Source organism: Mustela nigripes, chromosome 14 (genome assembly GCF_022355385.1).
Source record: "Mustela nigripes isolate SB6536 chromosome 14, MUSNIG.SB6536, whole genome shotgun sequence".
NCBI classification, from domain to species: domain Eukaryota; kingdom Metazoa; phylum Chordata; class Mammalia; order Carnivora; family Mustelidae; genus Mustela; species Mustela nigripes.
Genome location: NC_081570.1, coordinates 14,957,836 through 14,983,608, shown reverse-complemented (window position 1 = coordinate 14,983,608; position 25,773 = coordinate 14,957,836). Strand labels below are relative to the sequence as shown.

The following is a 25,773-nucleotide window of genomic DNA, read 5'->3' as shown; positions in this document are numbered from 1 at the left end:
TCATGTAACATTAGATGAAGAAACTAGATAAGGAAATCAAAGCGAAGGGAAAACAGGATGTGGGTAAACAGACAGGCAGACAGGTAGGTAGAGCTTGAGTATTCTATTGAAATAAATGCCAATGACCTTGGATGGTTGTTGGGTGTGGGTTGCAGATTTGGATCTGAGCTTCATTATGACAACAACAAAGTTATAAGATTGACAGTGCTCAAACTTTTGGTATAAATTTATTTTCATAGGTGCCTTTTTTTTTTTTTTTTTAAGATTTTATTTATTTATTTGACACACAGAGCTCGCAAGTAGCAGAGAGGCAAGCAGAGAGAGAGGAGGAAGCAGGCTCCCCACTGAGCAGAGAACCCGATCCGGGGCTCGATTCCAGGACCCTGAGATCATGACCTGAGCCAAAGGCAGAGGCTTTAACCCACTTAGCCACCCAGGCGCCCCTAGACATCTGTTTTCAACATAAATACTTGTCTTTCTTCACCTGTACTTATTTCTTCTTAAGTGTATTGTGTGTAATTTCCCTACTTCACCTACTGGAGGAGCTGGGTAATTTTCCTTTTCTTTTTTTTTAATTAACATATAATTTATTATTTATTTCAGGGGTGGGTCTGTGATTCATCAGTCTTAACACAATTCACAGCGCTCATCATAGCACATACCCTCCCAAGTATTCATCACCCAGCCCCCCAATCCTAATCACCCTCTACCACTCCTGCAACCCTCAGTTTGTTTTTTGAGATTAAGAGTCTCTTATGGTTTTTCTCCCTCTCTGGTTTTGTCTTGTTTCATTTTTTCCTTTTTACCCCTATGATCATCTGCCTTGTTTTTCAAATTCCACCTATCAGTGAGATCATATGATAATTGTCTTTCTCTGATTGACTTATTTTGCTTAGTGTAGTACCCTCTAGTTCCATCCACGTTGTTGCACATGGCAATATTTTTTTTGATGGCTGCATGATATTACACTGCATATATATACCACATCTTCTTTATCCATTTATCTGTCGATGGACGTTTAGGCTCTTCCCATAGTTTGGCTGTTGTGGACATTGCTGCTATAAACATTGGGGTGCATGTGCTTCTTCAAATCACTACATTTTTATCTTTGGGGTAAATACCCAGTAGAGCAGTTGCTGGGTCGTAGAGTCGGAGTTGGGTAATTTCATCAATTAGTGCTTGATAGGTTGATATAAGATGGTAGTTATATGGTAAATGGTTTATGAGATAGTTGCTGTTTGAATCTCAGAGTCTTCATTAACCTGTTATTACTAGGAAGTCAGGGTGGCCTTATGAATAGGTGGGGTTAAGGAATTCACTCATTTGTTCATTTATTCAAGAAATGTTTATTGCATACCAGCTATGTGTCAGGTGTTATATTAAGAGCCCAGAGAATAAAAACAAGCCCCCCCCTTTTTTTAAGATTTTATTTATTTGACACAGAGAGATCACAAGTAGGCAGAGAGGCAGGCAGAGAGAGGGGGAAGCAGGCTCCCTGCTGAGCAGAGATCCTGATGCGGGACTCCATCCCAGGACCCTGAGATCATGACCTGAGCCGAAGGCAGAGTCTTAACCCACTGAGCCACCTAGACGCCCCAACAAGCCCTTTAATAACTAAACCTGTATTATAGCAGGGGTAAAAAGTACCAAGTATATCAGGTCCTTTGGTAATAAGTGCTATGTGAAAAAAAAAAACCAAACCACTGTACAAAGACATTGGAGAGAGTTGTTACTTAGAGTGATCAAGGAAGTCTTTTTTTTTTTTTTTTTAAGATTTTATTTATTTATTTGACAGAGAGATCACAAGTAGGCGGAGAGGCTTGCAGAGAGTGGGGGGAGGGTGCTGGGGAGGTGGGGTGGGAAGCAGGTTCCCCGCTGAGCAGAGATCCTGATGCGGGGGTCTATCCAGGACCCTGAGATCATGACCTGAGCTGAAGGCAGAGGCTTTAACCCACTGAGCCACCCAGGCACTCCAAGAAAGTCTTTTTTAAGGGGAAAATTGAACAGAGATATGAAGGAAGTGGAGCGTTGTCAGCATATTTGTGGGTGGAGTGTGTTGGGTAGAGGGAACAGTAGGTGCAAAATCTCTTTAGTTTATACCACTCACACACATTTGGCATGTGAAGGAGGCCAGTATAATTTGAGATGAGGATGTCAGGGGCCAGTTCATGTAGGCCCTCATAGGAAATGGTAAGGATTTTGGATTTTATTCTGCGACGAGAAAACATTGGAGGGTTTAGAGCAGAGAAATGATATTTATATGACATTTTTAAGAATTCGATTTTACATATACTTACCTCCCTAGATTCTGTAATTAACATTTGACTTATACTGCTTTATCAAATCGTTCCATTTGTCTACAGATACCAGGAAGACCCCATTTTCTTCTAAAATACTTGTTCTGTTTTCTGGAGAGTATCTTAAAATTTACTTTTAGAACATTTTTTTGATCTTAAGTAATTTATTGTTGTGGTAAAATAGTAATAATTCTAGAAGGCTTAGCTATTTGTCACTTATTTATTTTATTTTATTTTTATTTTTTTAAGATTTTATTTATTTATTTGACAGACAGGGATCACAAATAGGCAGAAAGGCAGGCAGAGAAAGAGGGGGAAGCAGGCTCTTTGCTGAGGGGAGCCCGATGTGGGGCTGAGGCTGGATCCCAGGACCTGAGCCACCCAGGTGCCCCTTGTCACTTATTTATTAAGGTATACTGCGGTTGAGATTCAGTCTTTTACTCTTTTCAGTGATGCTAAAGGTGCTCGATGCCTATGAAAGAAAGGGGGAATGCTGCTAGGGGAGGCAAAATAGATGAGGGTACAGAAGTGAGAGTACTGAGGGCAAAAGTCAGCCACTTCATCAGTTGACCTAGTGTCAACTCTGTTCATGTGTGAACTGGGATACCTGATGACTTTGTTTCCCTTATGTTGGTGTAATGTTTGCTTAAGTCTCTTTAGTTTCAGTATTAATACTTTAGATAAACATAGAATGGTATTGTGGCTAAGAGTGTGGACTCCAGAGTCAGAATATTGATGTTTGAATTCTAGCCTACGAGTTTTTTGTTTTGTTTTTGCTTTTCTCTGCCTCAGTTGTCCTCCCTGAAATGGGACAAAATAATGAAACTTTGCTTTGAGGTTTGTTGTAAATGAATTAATGTGCATGGAACAAAGTGGGGCATACAAAAGTAAGGGCCTAGTAATGTGAGCTGTTCATATTCTATGGAATATGTAACCGTAAGCATTTGCTTTTAAGGGCGCTTTGTCGTTAACAAAGTGAGGTGTTTCAACAGTGTTTAAACAGTATTTCTAGGACTTCCCTATTTGTTTTTGTTTCACAGTAATTTTGTCAGCAGTTGAATGATTCTGATGGAATGTACTATCTCCTAGATCATCAAGATATGCCTGGTTCAGTTTTCTATTTTGAAATAAACTAGTGACCATTAAAATTTTAAGTCTTAATATGTCCCTGAAATTTGACTGATAACTGGGTATACAGAAATAACTTGTGTTTGAATAATTAAGCCAGTCATATTTGTAGGCTAATGGAGCATCTTACTTAAAATTCCTGCTTTATAAAGAGGACTCCAGGGTGGCTCAGTCGGTTAAGCATCTGCCTTTGGCTCAGGTCATGATCCCAGGGTCCTGGGGTCGAGTCCTGCATTGGGCTTTCTGTCCAGTGGGGAGTCTGCTTCTCCCTCTCCTCTCCCACTGCCCTTCTCTCCTGCTTCTGCTTTCTCTTTCCTTCTCAAATAAATAAATGAAATCTTTAAAAAAAAAAAAAAAAAGAACTTTGTTAGTTAGGTCTGTAATTATCAGAATTTTTTATATTCCAAGAGTTTAGTTCTTTAAGCATGAAGAAATGTCATGCTATCTTGTTGTTTGTTAAGGTGACCACCATATTATACTTCTAATTGTGTCTCCTCTTTTAATTTACTTTATTGTAGTGTAGTGTAGATTTGCTTCATTTTTTAAAATTCCAGTTAGTTAACATACAGTGTTATGTTAGTTTCACGTATACAATATAGTGATTCAGCACTTGCATACAATGCCCAGTGCTCATCACAGGTGCACCTCTTAATCCCTATCACCTATTTAGCCCATTCCCCCACCCACCTTCATTGTTGTAACCTTAAGTTTGTTCTCCGTAGTTGAGTCGGTTTCATGGTTTGCCCTCCTCTTACTCTTTTTATTGTATCTCCTCTTTTAAAAACCTGTTTTTTGTATCTCATAAGCATGTCAGATTTGATCTTTTACATGTTAGTATTTTAATGGGCACATGGTTATTGAGAAATTAGTGGGTTTAAGTGGATATATAATTAAATTGCCCCTTGTTCAAATTTATAGTAGCTGATGTTTTTTTGGTAACGTGTTTTACTTCGGATGTATACTTGTGGAACTTGTTTTTTAACCTGGATGAGTTGAAACAGTTAGTTGATGTGGTGGTAATTTTAGATCTGTTTGGTAAAAAGAAGAACAAAGCCAGAAAACATTGTAATAACAAAAAAAATCATGACCAAAATATTAATGTCTCCTTTTTTTTTTTTTAAGTTTATTTATTTAAGTCATCTCTACACCCAGTATGGAGCTTGAACTCATGATCATGAAATCAAGTCACATGCTCTTTTGAGTGAGCCAGCCAGGCTCCCCCTTTCTCCTTTTTTGGTTAACAGTTGAGAAAAGGCATACCTTAGCATGTATTTTTTAAAAAATGAGGTCTTTAGCTCGACCTATTTTATGTATATATGTATGTATATATTTTTAAAAGCTTTTTGTTTGTTTATTTTAGAGAGAAAGTATGCATGTGTACATGTCCAGGTGGAGGAGCAGTGGGGTGGGGGAGAAGCAGAGGGAAAGGGACAAACAGACTCCACATTGAGGCAGAGCCTGATGGGGGGGCTTGATCCCATGACCCCAAGATCATGACAAGCCTAAATCAACAGTTGGACATTAAATTGACTGAGGCACCCAGGTGCCCCTGACCAATTTTAAATGGTTGGTATTAATTTTTTTCGAAGAGTTATACTGTTTAAGTATTTAGGAAAATAGTTTATTGGCAGGCCAAAATGAATGCCACTTGAATTTGAGGAGGAGATATATAATATTTGAGATATTTGAGGAAGAGAATATGATGTGTTTCTAGTCTCTTAATTGATCCCTAGACCATCCGAAACTGTGTACCAGAGCATTTCAGTCTCCTAGTAATTGCCTTCACTGTATGCACTTTGTCATCCCTGGGATTATACCATTTAGTAGTATTCCTGTTTTTCATGGTCACTGTGCAAAATTTTACTTAATTATAATGTAGGAAAGAAATTTTTTTGCAGGTAAGTTTTTTTTTTCTGTTTAAAATAAAAAATTAACCAGTGCAGTGTTGTATAAATGACTTTTATACAGCAGTGCAGTGCTGTATGAATTCAGTGATAAAATCACTGACTTCTACTCCAGAAACCACTGTTGCACTGTATCAGTATGGTAACTACCTAAATTTATGGAGCTTCTGTTTTGTGGGGATTGGCATATTAGATTTTTTTTTTTTAAAGTAGATTCCACACCCAGCAGGTAGTAAACAAGGAGCTTGAACACATGACCTTGAGATCAAGACTGGAGCTGAGGTCAAGAGTCCAAGGCTTAAACAACCCAGCCATCCAGCACCCTCCACCCTGCCCCCATTTGGAGCAGTTTGATCCCATCACTTTTTTTTTTACTCTAGTGCCAGTAAGGTTTAAGCCAATTTTTGTCCCAAATGTTCTGATCTCTTTCAATTTAGGTGCTGAAGGCATCAAGTTTTTCTTTTTCGATTGATTCCTTTTTTCCCCCTCAAGTGTTTTGCCTTGTATTATTTAATTTATCATTATTATATTTTAACTACTGACTCAGAGTCATTGTAGACTAGGGCAGATAGAAAGAATGCAGATCTTTTGAGACTCAAGAGATGTTTTACAATCTTCAGATATTTTGATAATTCACCATTAAGAGAGAAGGAGGAGGGTCATGAAGACATCTCAGAAAAAGCCTGGTATCAAATGGTACAACAGTTTCTAGAGGATTTCATTTATTTATTTATTTATTTAGAAGATTTTATTTGTTTATTTGATAGAGACAAAGCGATAGAGGGAACACAAGCTTGGGGAGTGGGAGAGGGAGAAGCAGGTTTTTCCACCAATCAGAGAACATGATGTGGGGCTCGATCCTAGAATCCTGGGGTCACGACTCCAGCTGAAGGCATATGCCTAACGACTGAGCCACCCACGCGACCCTAGAGGATTTTATTTTTAATTGGGATTAGATTATATGACTCTTAACATTCTATTTCCAGCTAGGCAGTTTTGCCTTCACACATGGTTTTGTCTTGTAGATTTCTAGCTTCCAAATTTATCATTATATAAGTCTTGCCTGAGTCTGAAATTCAGAATTGCTACTAGTGTAAGTGCAGTTACACATTATTCACATGTGTAATGCAAACTGGCAGACTAAGCCCCCAGCTGATGTGTTAAATGCACTGGAAAGTAGTTTTTCACACATCTAATTTGTGTTAATTTCTTTTTTTCTTTCTTTCTTTATTTTTTTAAAAGATTTTATTCATTTTTTTGACAGAGAGAGACACAAGAGAGGGAACACAAGCAGGGAGAGTGGGAGAGGGAAAGTTTGTGTTATTTTCTTACATGAAAGTACTCGATAGTATTGGCCTGGACTGTAGTAATTGAATCACAGTTGAACTTGAATTAGTCTAAAGTGAAAAAAAATCTGTTGTTTGACCTGGCAGGAAATTTGTCCTGTATGTGTATGCTAACTGCCTTAAGTATTAAGCGTGAGGTATGTGAAAGCATATTAAATAATGAGGTGTTTAATTTGAAAAGCAGCAAGTTCACATTTGTGACTAAATTCCAACTAACTTATGACATTCACAAAAAAGTCGTCCTCCTTCTCTCACCCTATACTTCAGAACTGGTAATGAACTAACAGGAAAAGAAGTTGCATGGCTTGAATTAGTCACTTGGATTTTGGTTTTCTCATATATAGGGAGATAGAAATTATTTGATGTCTTAGTGGTCACATGATTTTATTTTTATTTGGTAATTTAGAATTTATTCTTTGGCATAAAACAGTTTTTGTATAATGTAGTGAAAGAAGTGCTATTGAGAGTTACTCCTTTATCTTTTTGAATTGAAATATAGCTTTGTTTAAGATTCTTTCCAGTCATTAAGTCCATTATTTATAAATACATGAATTCATTACAGGGGAAACAGGATGGTGGCCATAAGCTTCTTTGGAATTGGAGCTCAGGGACCTGGGTTGAATCTTTGCTTTGACTGTTTTTTTTTTTTTTTTTTTTAAGATTTTATTTATTTATTTGAGAGAGAGAAAAAGCACTAAAAAAAATCTCTTAAAAAAAGGGGGGGGGAGAGTCAGAGGGAGAGGCAGACTCCCTGCTGAGTAGAGAGCCTGATGTGGGACTTGACCCCAGGACTCTAGGATCATGACCTGAGCAGAAGGCAGTCGCTTAACCAACTGAGCTACCCAGGCATCCCCTGCTTTGACTGTTACTAGCTGTGTGACTGTGGGAAAGCCACCAAATGTCTGTTTTCCTCAGCTTCCTGATCTTTAAAATGGGTTTAAGAGCCATTATTTCACAAATTGTTTTGAGCCTTAAATGACAAGTACATGTACATGCTTAGCATGGAGTGCAACTTGCAGGGAATGCTCAGTAGTCTTGCTATTATTGTGTTTAATTTTCTCATTCTTCTCTCAGTGCTGTGCCATTACCGAGAGCTTCTTTTCTCGAAAGTGGCACCTTTCTCCTTACCTTCAGCATTCTTCTTCAGAATGAGGTAGAGGAGTTAGCCTTTGTTTTTTATACGTAGGTGCATGTTCTTACTGAGTTTCAGATTTTAGAATGTGAAACTTCTTCCCACCCCCTTTTTTATGCTACTCACCTGACTCCTCAGTGGAGCATTGAAGTAGGACTTTGAAGTTATAGAATAGTTTTCAGTGGTCACTTAAGTATTTGGGATATGTAGAAGATCCCATGGGGTATCCAACTAGAACACTCCTCTTGTTACTCATCTGTGTGACAGGTCAATGGATGGACCTAATAGTTTGTGAATTCTACTGAGCTTATTATGTCTTCTCTGTTATATACTAGGGAACATGTAGGGAAAGTGAAATAGGATTCTTTGAAGATAAACAAAACTTAAATATATACATTAATAATTGTGTTTTGCTGTTCTGTGCATTTACTCAGTAAATACAGTTCACCTTAGAAAAGGGAAATTTGGAGGTAAGAGTAGTCATAAAATACTTTGTTGGAGAGAAAGGGTTTACATTTGGTCCTGAGGACTAGTTAGGATTTGTGTGAGTTCAGAAGAGCTAGGTGATGAAAGTGAGGCAGAGATACAGGAGGGAAAGTGAATATGGCATATTTAGAGAGCTTTGAAGGAATAATAATAAAAACCTCAGAGCTAACATTTATTGAGCACTGAGTCTATGCCAGCTACCGTGTAGAGGATTGACTCATTTAATCTTTTTTTTTTAAATTTTTTAATTTTTTAAAGATTTTTTTAAAAAATTTATTTGACAGACAGAGATCGCAAGTAGGCAGAGAGGCAGGCAGAGAGAGAGAGGAGGAAGCAGGCTCCCTGCTGAGCAGAGAGCCCGATGCAGGGCTTGATCCCAGGACTCTGAGATCATGACCCGGGCTGAAGGCAGAGGCTTTAACCCACTGAGCCACCCAGGCACCCCTGACTCATTTAATCTTAACAGCAATTCTGTTTTACATATGGGGTTTCTAAGCTTGGCCATACTTGGTCATAATGCTGCGTTCTAAGTTTGTTTTAATGGAAGAGGTGTGTTTGTGCATAGATGAAGTTCTTTTGTTGCTGTATAACAAACCATCCCAAAACAGTTGTTAGTGAACATCACAATATTTTCACATACTGAAAACAGTGGTGTAGAATAGCTAGAAATGTACTGTAAACAGAACCACAGAAGAGCCCCCCATGTTTCCTTCCAGTTAGTATCTGTGTCCACTGACCTACTTCTAATAGCATAACTTGTTTTTTGTTAGGTGTTGAAGTCTGTATGAATCTAATCATACAGAATTTTCTTTTTTGTTTCTGGTTTCTTTTACTCAGCATTGTTTGTTGCTATGAGTTTTTAAAAAGATTATTTAACTGAACTCTTTAAAAGCAAAGTTGAAAGGTTTTTTTTTTTTAGTACAATGGAACACAAATGGAGCTGAACTTAAAAAATTTTTTTTTGTAAGGATTTATATGAGAGTGCATGATTGGGGGAGAGGAGAAGCAGACTTTTTTTTAAAAGAAGCATTGAAAGTATGTATAAGATTCTAAGCTTATATTATTAAAAATAATTTATGGCTGCTAAAGAATATACTGTTTTAAAGGGCAAGTTAGTTGATATAATTTGAAGTATTAGTCTTGTAATAATTTTTTAAAAAGGATTTATTTGTTTGAGAGAGAGAGTGCACGCGAGTGCTAGCAGGAGGAGGGGTGGTGGGAGAAGGATAAGCAGATTCTGTGCTGATCTTGGAGCTCTAGTTGGGGCTGTATCCTATGATCCTGAGATCACAACCTGAGCCAAAACCAAGAGTCTGAGGCTTAACCTATTGAGTCACCTGGTGCCCCTGAAATATCAAACTTTAAAATACTCCAGGTCAGGTGCTTAGGAGGCTCAGTCTGTTCAGCATCTGACATAGGCTCAGGTCATGATCCCAGGGTCCTGGGATCCAGCCCTGATTCAGGCTCCCCACCCAGCATGGGAATCTGCTTGTTTGTCTCCCTCTCCCTCTGCTCCCCACCCCATGCATGCTCTCTCAAATAAATAAACTCTTTTCTTTTTTTAAGAATATAACTTTATTTTTTAAAAAAGATTTTATTTATTTATCTGACAGAGAGGGAACACGTGCAGGGGAATGGGAGAGGGAGAAGCAGGCTTCCCGTTGAGCAGGGAGCCCAATGCAGGGCTCAATCCCAGGACACTGGGACCATGACCTGAGCTGAAGGCAGCTGCCCAACTGACTGAGCCACCCAAGCGCCCCTCAAATGAATAAAATCTTAAAAAAAAAAAAAAAAATCCTGCCATGTATTTGTATCCATACAATAAGACTTCTTTCTCATTTTTCCTTGGAAAAACAAGCACTAAAGAATTTTATGAAGAAAAATACTGTATGATTGCATTTATATGTGAAATTTAAAACAAAAACAAAACCCCAAAACAAAATTCATAGATAAACAGAACAGATTGGTGGTTACCAGGGGTGAGTGGTGGGCAAAATGGATAAAGAGAGTCAGAAGGCATAGATTCCCAGTTATAAGATAGATAAGTTGTGCAGATAATACCATGGCAACTATGGTTAATAATACTGTATTGCATATTTGAAAGTTACCAAGAGAGTAGATCTTAAAAGTTCTCATCATATGAAAAAAAGAAACTATTGTGATGGATGTTAACTAGACTTACCAAGATGATAATTTTGCAGTATACACTGCCAAATGTGAAGCTATTATAATGTTGTATGCCAATTATACCATAAGTTAAAAAATGAATTTTGTGAAGATGGAAGATGATGAACTTTTTGGGGGAGTACAGGGGAATCAGTAGGTTCAGTGATGATCTGAGCTAAAGTAGAAAATCTTGGAATGAGATTGAAATGAACTTCATCCTAAGGCAGACAAAGAATACCAAAACTGTCATTTTATGTATATTATGAATGAATGATTCTTTTTAAAATTTATTATTTTATTATTATTATTTTTAAAGATTTTATTTATTTATTTGACAGACAGAGATCACAAGTAGGCAGAGAGGCAGGCAGAGAGAGGGGGGAAGCAGGCTGGCTCCCTGCCTAGCAGAGAGCCTAATGTGGGGCTTGATCCCAGAACCCTGGGATCATGACTTGAGCTGAAGGCAGAGGCTTAACCCACTGAGCCACTCAGGCACCCTTCTAGTCGAGGTTTTATTAGTAGTAAAGCTGACATTTTTAATTCTCTCTGACAACTGTTTTTCTCTTACTTAGAAATTTTAAGTGGTGGGTAGAAACATGATCACATTGGTTCCTTCAAATCTTGAAACATTCTGATTTTGTCATTCCTTCTAACTTCTTTGGGTTTAATAGTCACCAGCAGAACTTGGGACCTTAAGAGTCTAGGTCAGGGCTTACTGCTTAGAGGAGAGGGAAAAAATGGCCTGCCTCATGCACAGTGACACCATGTCTTATACACTAGTGTGAAAAAATGGCAGTAGTGTCCCATTTTGTGGGTAAGACAGATATGTGGAGGGGAAGAGAGCATGATCCCTATACAGTTTTTCGGATTTGGCTCTTGTTTTCTTCCATATAATTCCCCAAGATTTTATCTGCTCCTCTAACTTTAAACCTTATCTTTAAGATGATAACAAATCCATACTGTTTCTTTACCTGGACTTTTGCCTAAATACCTGCAGCATGTTTTCTCTTGGATCATCCTGCCATTAGTTCATAGTCCGAAGGGAGCTAGTGTTCAGTCATAAACATCAGCACACCTAGATTATAATCTAAACTTTGCCATCAGTTTACTGTGTGGCCTTATTTGGTGACCTTCTGGAGTTTCACTTTTTTCATCTTTGGAAGAATATGGGTAGAATTTGGAATTCTTTCTAGCTCCGCCATCCTATGACTTTCTGACTTTTGTGGACCTCCTGTTTATTTGCAGTACTGATACCAGTCACAATATAAAATCGTAGAATATTCCACGTACATTCTTGCCTCTGTGTTTTCTTTACTAAGAAAGCCTTTTGGTCTTTTACTTCTCAGTCTTAACCTTCCTGTACAATCCATTTCAGTCTTTTCTTCCTTGTGGATGGTTCCTAATCATTTGTAGTCCACAAATAATTCTTTGTTTTCTGAAGTCCTACACAGTCACTGATGTTACGGATTGGCATTCCTCAGAAAACTTCTTGAATGATTATTTGTTATACACATTAATAATTTAACCAAATTGTAAGCTCTTTGAGGATGAGACTGTGTTTTGTAGTATAATGCTCAGCATGGATGTACATTTACTAATTCCCTTTTACCCTTTTATATTCTAGTTGCCTAGTATTTTCTTTGTCCATTAATAGCCATTCCCTCTTAGCTTTTACAAGTTACTTTGTGGTCACCCTTGCTAATAGTTAGAATAGATATCTACCCTATGACCCAGCAATTGCACTACTGGGTATTTAGCCTAAAGATACAAACATAGTGATCTGAAGGGGCACGTGTACCCGAATGTTTATAGCAGCAATGTCTACAATAGCCAAACTATGGAAAGAACCTAGATGTCCATCAACAGATGAATGGATAAAGAAGATGTGGTATATATACACAATGGAATACTATGCAGCTATCAAAAGAAATGAAATCTTGCCATTTGCGACGACGTGGATGGAACTGTATGGTATCATGCTTAGCGAAATAAGTCAGTCGGAGAAAGACAACTATCATATGATCTCCCTGATATGAGGAAGTGGAGATGCAACATGGGGGGGTTATGGGGATAGGAGAAGAATAAATGAAACAAGTTGGGATTTGGAGGGAGACAAACCATAAATGACTCTTAATCTCACAAAACAAGCTGTGGGTTGCTGTGGGGAAGAGGGAGGTGGGGTTATGGACATTGGGGAGGGTATGTGCTATGGTGAGTGCTGTGAAGTGTTTAAAACTTGCGATTCACAGACCTGTACCCCTGGGGTTAAAAATACAGAATATGTTTATTAAAAAAAAATAAATAAGGGTACCTGGGTGGCTCAGTGGGTTAAAGCCTCTGCCTTCGGCTCAGGTCATGATCGCAGGGTCCTGGGATCGAGCCCCGCATCGGGCTCTCTGCTCAGTGGGGAGCCTGCTTCCTCCTCTCTCTCTCTCTGCCTGCCTCTCTGCCTACTTGTGCTCTGTCAAATAAATAAATAAATAAATAACAAAATTTAAATTAAAAAAGAAAAAGAATAGATATCTATCATAGTTCAATAGGAGATTGAGATTTGATAGCCTATAAAGGGAAAAACCTGTTTTTCCCCCCAAAATGTATTTAGTATGACTGTTAGTGCAGATTACATTGTGAATTTGTTCATAACATTAAACGAAACCATCTGTGCCCCTTTTTCTTTTAAAACTTTTGTTTTACAGTTTTTAATTTGTTTTTTTAGTATATGAAGATTAAAACCTTTGGATGAAAATGTCATTACCAAGATGTTGACTTACTGTTAACTGATTTTATATAAACTCCAAGAGAGTGGGGACTTTGTTGTTAATCACTTTATCTCCTGTTCCTAAAAATGTCTGGCATGAAGTAGGCTCTTAATAAATATTTGTTGAATGATGAATGAGCGAATGAATGACTAAATCTTAACAGAACTGAAAGTATTTCTGTTCTCTCTAGTCCTCTGTTGCATTTGAGCTGAAGAATGTAATATCTCACTGTATCTGTTTCTTTTGTGTGGGAAGGCCAGATGAAAAGTGGGTTTCAAACCTCACTTGAAATTTGGCTTGTGTCTGTTTTTCAGCTGGTGTGGTAGATAGGACTGACAGACAGAATAGGCTGGGTTGGTGCTCCCAATGAGGCTGTCAGTTAAAGCATTTGTCAAAAAGTAGGATCAATGGTATAGGGCCAAAATAGTGGTGGGAGGAGTGTCCTAGAACTAGGAATGATGAGAATATACAGTTGTTTGGGCAGATGGTGGGTGGTCTGGAAGAGCTCTGGAGATGAGGTGTGGATAACCTGCAGTGATTCTTTTTCTGGGCTCCATAACAGACTTGAATGATCAGGTCAGGATCTGTCAAAGGAGTAACATTTTTCTTTTTAAAAATATTAGAGACAGAATTAGAATATACACCAACAGTTAGGAAACACTTATAAAAAGGTATGTGTCTCCTGCTGCTCTGACCCTAAGTGTTTCAGACTTGAAGATTTTACTTTTATTTCTAGCTATATATAAACACTTGAGGAACAAAATAATTCTGTATGGTTTTGTGTGTGTGCATATGTGTGTATAATATATATATATATATATATATGTATTTTTTAATTTTAATTTTAAACTTTTATTTTTAAGGATTTTATTTATTTGAGAGAGAGTGCAAGAGAGAGCGTGAGCAGGGGGGAGAGGGAGAAGCGGGCTCCCCACTGAGCAGGAAGCCTCATGCAGGGCTTGATCCCAGGACCCTGGGATCATGACCTGAGCCAAAGGCCGATGCTTAACCAAGTGCCCCTATATGTATTTTTTTAAAAGATTATTTTAGAGAGAGAGAGAGAGCGAGAGCGCACATGCAAGAGCTGGGGAGGGGCTGAGTGAAGGGGAGAGGGAGAGAAATCCTCAAGCAGACACCCTGCTGTGTATGGAGCGCAATGCATATATTGATTTTAGGACCCTGAAATCATGATGGAGTTGAAATCAAGAGCTGGGCACGCAACTGACTGAGCCATCCAGGGTCCTCAGATTTGTGGGTAGTTTTAAAATTTTTTATTTTACAAAGTTTTGGTAATGTGCTTATAATATGAAAATTATAAAAGAATCAGTGGCTACTTTTATTTTTCTTGGGTAGCGTTTTGTATTTTTTTTCTTTTAATAAATTTTATTTATATGAGAGAGAGCAAGCATCAGCAGGGGTGAGAGGGGCAGGGGGAGAGGGAGAAGCAGACTCCTTGCTGAGCAGGGAGCCTGACACAGATCTTGATTTCAGGACCCTGAGATCTTGATCTGAGCCAAATTAGATGCTTAACCACTGAGCCGCCCAGATGCCCTTAGTGTGTATATTTTTATTGGCTCCATTATGTGAAATTATATGCTGAAATGGTCTTTGCAGATGGAGATTAGACCACATGGTGCTGTTAGTTAACACTTTGAATATTTATTTTCTCTATTTTGCAACTTTTCTCTCATGTAATAATCATCATATTCTCATAATTGTGAATGACCCATGTTAGGAATTTCATTCTCCTTTCTTTTTTTTTTTTTTTTTTTTTTTTTTTTTTAAAGATTTTTATTTTTTTTTTTTACAGAGAGAAATCACAAGTAGGCAGAGAGGCAGGCAGAGAGAGAGAGAGGAGGAAGCAGGCTCTCCGCTGAGCAGAGAGCCCGATGCGGGACTCGATCCCAGGACCCTGAGATCATGACCTGAGCCGAAGGCAGCAGCTTAACCCACTGAGCCACCCAGGTGCCCCTCATTCTCCTTTCTTAAACCTATTGTGATCTTGGGCGCCTGGGTGGCTCAGTGGGTTAAGCCGCTGCCTTCGGCTCGGGTCGTGATCTCAGGGTCCTGGGATCGAGTCCCGCATCGGGCTCTCTGCTCAGCAGGGAGCCTGCTTCCCCCTCTCTGCCTGCCTCTCTGCCTACTTGTGATCTCTCTCTGTCAAATAAATAAATAAAACCTTAAAAAAAAAAACACCTATTGTGATCTGACATTTTAGATGAATTTAGAAGCAGTTTTTAAGAGTTGTTAAAAATGAAAGTGTACGTTTATGTGTAGAATATTTGTGGGAAGATTTATTAGAAAATTGACTGTGTTTACCTGTAGAAGACGACGACTTTCTACCTTAGATCCATCCCTGCTGGTACTTTCTACTTTATATCCTCTGCACCATTTGCAGTTTGTTTGTTTAAGAGTTATGAAGTGCTCTTATAAAAACTAGTTATAGTTAATAGCCCAAGAGAGCTACTGACTCACAGACTTTGGTTATATCTGTAGTTTTGCTTTATTTTTAAAATAAGTAATGTTTGCTCCTTCCTTTTATTTACCAAATAAATTCAGCTGGTTTTCTTTGTTCTTATTATACATTCTTATTTTTATCTTTTTAAGATTTCATTTATTTGGCAGAGAGAGAGAGAGCATAAGCAGGGGGAATAGTAGAAAGAGGGAGAAGCAGGCTACCAGCCAAGCAGGGAGCCCTATGCAGGGCCTAATCCCAGGACCCTGGAGTCGTGAACTGAGCTGAAGGCAAATGCTTAACCATCCAAGCCACCCAGGCATCCCCTATTACATATTTTTAATTTCTCACCAAAATACCATTTCACTTCAGAAGTCAGTATGATTTCCAGAAAATTGTTTAGAGGCCCTTTGGGACTAGTAGAAGATTTATTCATTTGCAAATTATGACCCAGTAAAATTGAGGTTGTAAACTATATATGAATTTGGTTTTTTTTATTTTCCACTGTGTCTGTGTAAAGGACATTGAGCTGTGTGACCTTAAGCATATTACTTCTGAGGCTATCTTCCCCTACCCTCCTTCATTATTACATGTGTATTGTAAGATCATCTCCCAGGACTTTTCCAAATTGCTGATTTTACAATATCCTACTCATTTTAGCTCAGAAGAATTCAGGGGCACCTGGATGGCTCAGTGGGTTAAAGCCTCTGCTTTCGGCTCAGGTCATGATCCCAGGGTCCTGGGATCGAGCCCCACATGGGGCTCTCTGCTCAGCAGGGAGCCTGGTTCCCCCTCTCTCTCCGCCTGCCTCTGCGTACTTGTGATCTCTCTCTGTCAAATAAATAAATAAAATCTTTTAAAAAAAGAAAAACGAATTCAGTGATTCTTAAAGTAGTGTTACAAGCAAAATTTCTATTTAACCAAAATCTGCATAACTCTCAGAATAAATTTTAATTATTAAAATACATTTGCAATTGGATTTGTCTTATTGGGAGCTAAACTAGTGCTGCTTAAAATCATCCGTATGCATGTATAAAATCTCGAGTCATGAGTGGGATTTTGAAATGAAAATTTCCAGCACTGAAGACATTAACTAGGGCTGTGTGTGTGTGTGTGTATTTTAAGCAAATCAACATTCTCATTTTTAATCATAATACTGGAAAATGAGCCTTTTCTTTGTTGAGAACCTCAAAAGAAGTAGTGTCTTATGCCATTTGTAGCTTCATAGAAATTATACAATGGATTATCAGTCAAATTTAATTAGACTATGACAGCTTCTTTCACCAACTTCTTGTATTTCATTAAGCTATAGCAATGATGAAAATGGTTATGGTCCACACCCTGAGGGTGTACAGTTTTTGTAGTGCACTGAAACGGACTTGTGAGGTCCTTTTTGTGAACCTTGAGCTGTTGCCTTTGTTAGAGAACTTACGCTGCTTTTTTGTTTTTTTGAAAAACATTTGCACAAAAAAAAAAAAAGAAATGTCTTTTTTTTTTTTTTTTTTAAAGATTTTATTTATGTGTTTGTCAGAGAGAGAGAGCGCACAAAGCAGGGGGAGCAGCAGGCAGAGAGAGAAGAAGCAGGCTCCCTGCTGAGGAAGGAGCATGATGTAGGACTTGATTCCAGGACCCTGGAATCACAACCAAGCCGAAGGCAGATGCTTAACCGACTGAGCCACCCAGGTGTCCCTGAAAGGTCTTTCTTAATTTAAACTTTTCTGAGTACTATTCAAACTAAAGGAAGGAGATTATTATTACTGGAGTCCAAATTGGAAGCCAAAACACTTTATTTCCTCTGTGGTTTTCTGAATGAACTAGATTGAGAGGGTCAATGTGAAATAGAAATCCAGGTCCTAGAATTTTGTTCAGTAGTAAAGTAAGATGTAATGTAATGAAGGCACATGAGTGTCTGTAAAGTAAGATGTAATGTAATGAAGGCACATGAGTGTCTCCCACCCCTACCATGAGTGCTTTTTTGCTGGTGCGTATTAATAGACAACGACTGGGTAATTGCATGCTTGGGAGCTTTTATTTGCTTTTACAGTCTTCATTCTTACTGTAGCCAGGCAGCTGAGGAGACATCCCCTAAAGAGGCAGAACTCCCATCCTCCCTCTTCTGCCTACCCGCCCCCCCTCCCAACTATATACCAGGACATTCAATGGTCTTGCATTGACCAGAAAGACAAAGAGTGCTTTCATACTCTGGGGAGTTTAGCCCAAGCCGGTGTGCTGGGCCTTTGTTAGGGCTTGTGCTAGCTTTTCTCTTTCACCACCCCCAGTCTCATTGTTCATACTTCGTAGTAGCAACAGGATGTTTTAGAATTTTACCTTGTTACTTAAAAATAAACAGTTGCAAAAGTGAAATCCAGTATCTTGTAATGAAAAATGTAAAGAAAAGCAAAGTTTCATTTCCTCTCATGGTTTTTTTGATAAAGAAAATGCCATTACTACATAAGTGCCATTATTCAAGACTTGATCTTGTTGACATTATTCTTTGTCATAACACTCAGTGCTCATCACACCACCTGCCCTCCTTAATGCCCATCACTCAGTTACCCTATCCCCCCACTCCCCTCCCCACCAGCACCACTAACTCGTTGTTGATGCTTGATAGTCATTCATGAGATACAGATAGGACTCTGATACAGATACAGATACAGATAGATCCCTAGGTGGCTCAGTTGGTTAAGCTACTGCCATAGGCTCAGATCATGATCCCAGGGTCCTGGGACCAAGCCCCATGTCGGGCTCCCTGCTCAGCAGGGGCCCTGCTTCTCCCTCTCCCTTTGCTACTCCCCCTGCCTGTGCTCTCCTGTTCTCTCTTTGTCAAATAAATAAAACCTTAAAAAAATATTTTTCACCAATGTCTAATGGTTTTATTGTTTTATGTTTTGTTAGATAATATGAAGTTCTTTTATTAGATAATATGAACAGTTATATAGATTATTCAAAGAATGCTTCTTGTCCCAGTTGACAGGAAAAAGTAAGCAGTGTTGCATTGATTATATAAATCACCAATATGAAATAAGCAAAAGTTATTTCTTTTTTTTTTAAATTAACATAAAATGTATTCTTTGCTTCAGGGGTAAAAGTCTGTGAATTATCAGTCTTACACAATTCACAGCACTCACCATAGCACATACCCTCCCCAATATCCATAACCCGAACACCATATTCCCCCCACCCACCCCTCCCAGCAATTCTCAGTTTGTTTCCTGAGATTAAGAGTCTCTCATGGTTTGTCTCCTTCCTCGGTCCCATCTTGTTTCATTTTTCCCTCCCTTGCACCCACGACCCTCCACCCTGCCTCTCAAATTCCTTATATCAGAGAGATCATATGATAATTGTCCTTCTCTGATTGACTTATTTCACTTAGCATAATACCCTCTAGTTCCATCCAGAGCGTTGCAAATGGCAAGATTTCATTTCTTTTGATGACTGCATAGTATTCCATTGTGTGTGTGTGTGTGTGTGTGTGTGTGTGTGTATAATATATGTATACACACCATATCTTCTTTATCCATTCATCTGTTGATGGACATCTAGGCTCTTTCCATAGTTTGGATATTGTGGACATTGCTGCTATAAACAATGGGGTGCATGTGCCCCTTCAGATCACTACATTTGTATCTGACTGGTACATTTGTATATGATCCCTCCACCCTAAGATAATGACCTGAGCCAAAATCGAGTTGGATGCTTAACTATATGTGCCACCCATGTACCCCCAAAAGTTATTCTTTTTTACCCCCCAAAATTGTTCTTAAAACAGCACATTTGGATGTGCAAACTTTATCAGGTAGAGCTGGGCTATATTTTACAACGTTTTTTTTAAAGTAGGCTCCACACTGGCCTCAAACTCACAACTGTTCATAACTGATCCTGATCTAAGATCAGGAGTCAGATAGTTAACCAACTACCAAGGCCACCCCTGCAATTTTATTTTTAATTCAATTTTATTTTTAATTTACTTGAGTTATCTCTGTTGTCATTTTTGTTTTACATAGGTGTTTCATCTTTAGTGAGATATTTTATGCATATAGAAAGTTAATTACAGAATAATGTAATAAACAGTAGTGCACATAGCACCCAGCTTTGTTGTATTCGTATTCTTGGGAGATGTTGGAGGATTTTATTGAGCCCCAAATGTCTTTTGATTGGTGTCCTATGAACACTGATTTTAGGGTTTTTTATTTGCTTCCCTGTCACTCATTTTACTCTTAGACAAGTCATTTGTTAACATCACAGTTCGTTACCCTTGCTACTACATAGTGTCTGCTGGAAAACGTTTGTGAACATTTTAAGTTCTGTTTAATAACCTCAGTATTAGATATATGTACTAAATGTTTAGATGCTAAGGCTTGATAGTACATGTCCTATGAAGGGAATATAATATACAACATGGTGAAAATTTATTCACAGTTAACGTTACTTAAGCTGTTACATAAATATGTAATTGAACTCTGAGGGAGATTCTCTATTGCTTTGTCATTGGTTCTGCTGCTATTCTGATTTTCTTTTCTTGTGAATTTGTTTTTATTGGGATATAAGGGATGGGTTGGGAAATGTCATGTGAGTGATGCCCACCAGGTAAATGCCTATTCTCATCTTCCTGGGCTAGCTTCTGGAGCTTGCTTCTTTTCTTGGAGCTGCTGCTCTTGCTGCCAGCAGCCTCTTCAGGTCCAGAATTTTTGTTGGGGATGCCCCCATTTCCTGCCTCTTCAGCATCACTAACTGGTTTCTCTTTGGGGAAAAATTTCTTCCTCTTGGGAAGACATTCTGCCAGCTGTCTCTTCAGGATCAATACGAACCACCTCCTCCTTGGAAGGAACTTTCTTTTTCATTGGTTTTGAGACAGAGACAGAGACAGAGACAGCATGATCTCCATTCCATTCTCCTGTGGAGTCTCCTGGGCTTTTTGCTTTTTCTTCTTTTTGGGTCTTTCATTTGTCCCCTCACAGTCCTCTGGGGTACTCTTGCTGTTTTCCAGAGACACGAGGGTGAGGGCAGCCAGCCATTTCTTCTCTTCCTTTAAGCCTTTCTTCACCTGCTTCTCCGCTTCCCCACCATCTCAGCAGTTACTTCCTCTACCTGAACCATTGCCTCCTTCATGACATCCAGATTCTTCTGTGGAATCTCTCCTGTCTTGTAGAAGGACAGATGCTCCTCAACTTGCTCTTGAAGCTTCTCCCCAAATACATTTGTAGGCACTTCAGAGAAGCAGTCACTTCGTGAGGCAGTACTGCATTTGTTTGCCAGGTATCAGGAGACGTGGCTTTTGTTCTTGGCAGCTGCCTTGGCCACTGAAGGTAGAGTGGAAAATGAGTCCATATTTTGCTACCCCTTGTCTTCAGGGCTCTGGAAATCTCGTCCCTTTGCTGGACCCTGGGAATAACTCAGACACCAGTGCTATTATGCTCTTGGAGTAATTGCTCTTGGAGATCATTACTAGCAGTGGTTTAATGTATGCCCAATGTATACCATGCACTGGGTTAGATGCCTTATGTAAAGCCTCTAACCTGTTTCTTGACCCTGTGAAGTGTAGGTACTATTATTGTCCTATTATTGTCCTCAATTTCCAGGTGAAGACACATATTAATAAGATGTTAGGCGTGCCTGGGTGGCTCAATGGGTTAAAGCCTCTGCCCTCGGCTCAGGTCATGATCCCAGGGTCCTGGGATCAAGTCCCGCCGGGAGCCTGCTGCCCTTCCTCTCTCTCTCTGCCTGCCTCTCTGCCTACTTGTGATCTCTGTCTGTCAAATAAATGAAGTCTTTAAAAAAAAATAGACGTTAAATGTAACTTCCCCAGAAGTTACAAAGGTAGTAGAAAAGAACTGGAATGGTAAAATCGTGTTTGTGCTCTAGACTGTGATGTGAGTAAACTACCTCCTGAGTTAAGTGTTTTTAGAATTGTTGTAATTTTGGGGCAACTGGGTGGCTCAGTGGCTTAAAGTCTCTGCCTTCGGCTCGGGTCATGATCCCAGGATCCTGGGATCGGCCCCCCATCTGGCTCTCGCTCAGCAGGGAGCCTGCTTCCTCCTCTCTCTCTGCCTGCTTCTCTGCCTACTTGTGATCTCTGTCAAATAAATAAATAAAATATTAAAACAAAAAAGAATTGTAATTTTGACACATTCTGAATTGATCTATTTCAGTTACATTCTGAGCTTCTAATTGAAATATGTTTAAGTTCTTTGAATCCTAGATGTTGGCTGGCATTATTGGTTCAAGTTTATAGGTTAAAGAGCTTTGTGTGGGATGTATACGATTCAACTCCAGAGTTCTTGTCCTAAATTGGAGCCACTGACTTGGTCCATCTCAGTTGTTGTACCCATTCTAGAAAGACATCTCATGAGGTGTGGGTGTTTAGCTACTTAAGATGAAGCTAGAGAAAAGGAAAAAAGTTTTAAGAGAAGTAAAGAACAGTGAGTCTTTGTTTTTCTAGTGGTTTAAACTGTGCTGGTTAGTGAGGCCGTGAAGATCCAAAAGATGAGTTGAAGACGGAGAGCTACGTGACCCTGGGCTGAGGCCTAGATGGAATGGCTACATTAGGGACACAGTAGTAAAGGCTGCTACTGCTACATTTATTTTAGCATTTTATACTAAACTTGGGCTAACGGAATGCATTGCAGCATAAATACCAGTTTGTTCTTTTTTTCTTTCTTTCTTTTTTTTTTTTTTTTCCAGAAAGAACTTTAATGAGTAATCATATTTCCTTTCTCAAATGCACAGTAGTTCTCTGTCAGTGTGAATGAAAAGCCCTTTGGATTTTTTTCATGACCTCATTTGACGACCATTTTTGCATGAATTTAGCATAACTACATTTATGGGTTTCTCTGGTGCCCTGACTTGGAGCAGTGTGCTTCTGGCCTGCTTACCTAGATTTACAATGCTCTGGGATTTTTATTTTGGATATTAGTAGTATTGAAATTTTGCTCTTGGCATTCGTGAGCCTATATGAAAGAATATGGTTTTCATAGGATAGCATGCTATTTGGAGGCAGAGATGAGGTCAGAACTATTTTAATAATTGTTCTGAGGTATTTTTTCCTTTTTCACTTTATTGACATCTTCACTGATGGTGTAAAATCGTAAGTGGGTCACACTGCTGGAGCCTTAGAATGAATCAAGATAGTGGTACCAAACTGTCCTCAGAATTACTGTATTCTTCACCAACATGCATTCTCAACAAAAAACAAAGGTGACAGTTTCACTTATTATCTTTTTTTTTTGTTTGTCTTTTTTTTTTTTTTTTTTTTTTTTTTTTTAAAGATTTTATTTATTTATTTGACAGAGAGAGATCAGAAGCAGGCAAAGAGGCAGGCAGAGAGAGAGAGAAGGAAGCAGGCTCCCAGCTGAGCAGAGAGCCCGATGCGGGGCTCGATCCCAGGACCCTGGGATCATGACCTGAGCCGAAGGCAGCGGCTTAACCCACTGAGCCACCCAGGCGCCCCTTGTTTGTCTTAATATATTTCATGAAACAGCAAAACTTACTTGTTTTGTTAAATCTTGACTCTTCAGTAGACATCTTTTTAATGATCTGTGTGAGGAAATGGGAGGCATGCATAAAGCACTTCTGTTACATAGTTGTCTAATAATGGCTTTTTAAAAAGATTTATTTATTTATCTGTCTTAGAGTGTGTGCATGCACTAGTGGGAGGGGCAGATGGAGAGGGAGAGAGAATCTGAAGCAGACTCCACATGGAGCATGGAGTCTGACATGGGGCTTGATCCTCTCGACCCTGAGATCACAACCTGAGCCAAAACAAGAACTCAAACACCTAACCGAGTGCATCACCCAGGCATCCCTCCGGTAGTGGTTCAGACGACTTGTGTGAGTGAGTTGCAGTCGGAACTAACCACTTTTTCAGAATGTAAATTTAAAAAAATTTTTTTTAGAGAGCACATGAGATGGGAATGGACAGAGGAGAAGGGATACAGAGAATCTTAAGCAGGTTCTGCACCCAGCATGGTGTCTGATGCTGGGTTCCATGACATGAGCCTGTGAGATGACCTGAGCTGAAATCAAGAGTCAAATACTTAAATGACTGAGCCACCCAGGCACACTTAACCACTTCTTTTGTTTTGTTTTTTTTTTTTATTTCAATTCCAGTGTAGTTAACATAGAGTGTTAGTATTTCACTAACTGCTTTTTATGTAACACCATTTTCACTCGAAAGAATGATAAACTGTATTCAGACTTGGATATTTAGCAGACATATTTTCAGGAATAAATGAGTGTGCTTGTTACTTCAAGGAAAACTCTTGGCAATAATAAAGTTATATGTTTCAAGTGAAAATTAGAATATTGGAAACTTTTATTTGCTACCATGAGTTTGACAGTTTCCCAATACTTTAATAGACTTTACTGAGGAAATCAGTGATGATACTAACAGATTTTATTTTACTACTATACAATGAAATGTGTTGACATTTGGAAAACATGCATAACTTAATGTACCAACATTTTCTAGGTGATTAATGCAGATATTCCAAAATTATGCATAGGTAAAAGATCCATTTAAAATGCAATATAAAACAATTTTAATGTAACTGTATGAAAAGTTAATATGGTTTCAGATTCCATATCATCTAATCCTTGTCAAGTTTTGGTGTAATAGCAAAAAAGAATATCCACAGTTATCAGGAAAGGCTATTAATATATTTTTATTTAAAAATTTTTTTTTAAAGATTTTGTTTGTTTATTTAAGAGAGGGAATACAAGCAGGGGAAGTGGGAGAGGGAAAGGGAGAAGAAGGCTTCCCGTTGAGCAGGGAGCCCAATGTGGGGCTTGATCCCAGGAACCTGGGATCATGACCTGAGTTGAAGACAGAAGCTTAATGACTGAGCCACCCAGGTGCCCTAGTGATAAATGTTAATGGATAACCAGGTTATAGATTTTTGTTTTAAAAATTTTATTTATTCATTTGAGACAGAGCAATACAGAGAGAGATAGCATGAGCATGAGCAGGGGCAGAGGCAGAGGGAGAAACAAACTCCCTGTTGAGCCAGGAGCCGGATGTGGGGCTCAGTCAGGACCTGGAGATCATGACCTGAGCTGAAGGCAGATGCCTAACCGACTGAGCCACCCAGGTCACCCCCGCTTTGGTTTTTAATCAGATCTTTTTTTTTTTTGAGAAAAATTAGATTGACGTGAATTTTAAGTGGGTGGGGGTCTTTGGAGATAGGTTTTGTTCCTAAAAAGGTATTGATTTTCTGTATAAGTCTCCTTGATAGCTGGCCTGGTGGGATCAAGTATTTTCAGTAATCTGAATATCACTTCACGTGATAGTTGGGTGAATTAATTTGGCTAATGATGCTAGTTCACATATAAATTAGGAAAGCAGTTTCCTTTACCTGACACTCTTCCATATAAATTTTGAGCTGAGAACTCATGGGGTGGCTGGGTGGCTCAGTGGGTTAAGTGTCTGCCTTAAGCTCTGGTCATGATCTCCAGGCCCTGGGACTGAGCCCTGTGTAAGGCTCCCTGCTGAGTGGGAAGCCTGCTTGTCCCTTTCCCTCTTGCCTGTGCTCTCTTCTCATGCTTTCTCTCTCGCGCTCTCTCACGCAAATAAATAAATAAAATCTTTAAAAAAAAAATCTGTATGATTAGCTGCTCACCTTGGGAAGAACAGAATCAACAAGTTTCATAGGAGAGAGAAAAGTCTTTGAAGAGGCAAATAAATGTCTGTTTAAAAGCTCACTATCCAAGTTGCAGAAGTCCATCAGTATCTTTCAGAATTTTGTCAGATGTGGAACAGATTGCATTCTTTCTAGCTTCCCTTTTCATCTCGCGGTATCTGTCAGAAGCTCCGAAAGACCTTCTTTTCCTTACCACATCTTTCGCCCTAGCTTTTCTAAGCTCTGCAGAATGAAGTAGGAGAGTTCTCGGGTGGTTAGCAAGTTGCTAGGAAACAGTTCAATACCTTGCCATTTGAGTGGCCCAGAGAAAGGAACATCACAATGTTTATGAAGAGCTATTTATAATAATTAATCATTACCTACTCTATGTGCTGTTCAAATTACAAAATTTACTTTGTTAAATCTTTACAGCATTCCCACAAAGTATAGTTGAGTAAACAGGTTTGAGGAGATCAGATCATT

At 38.9% G+C, this 25,773-nt stretch overlaps 1 protein-coding gene and 1 pseudogene across 19 annotated transcripts in view; one reads left to right on the top strand and one right to left on the bottom strand.

Annotated features, from left to right (window-relative positions):
- The window catches only part of EIF4G3 (eukaryotic translation initiation factor 4 gamma 3), a 355,154-nt gene that overhangs the window by 55,453 nt on the left and 273,928 nt on the right, over positions 1 to 25,773 (top strand). The gene's annotated exons all lie outside the window — the stretch shown is intronic.
- Positions 20,151 to 20,785, bottom strand: LOC132001516 (nucleolar protein 56-like; annotated as a pseudogene).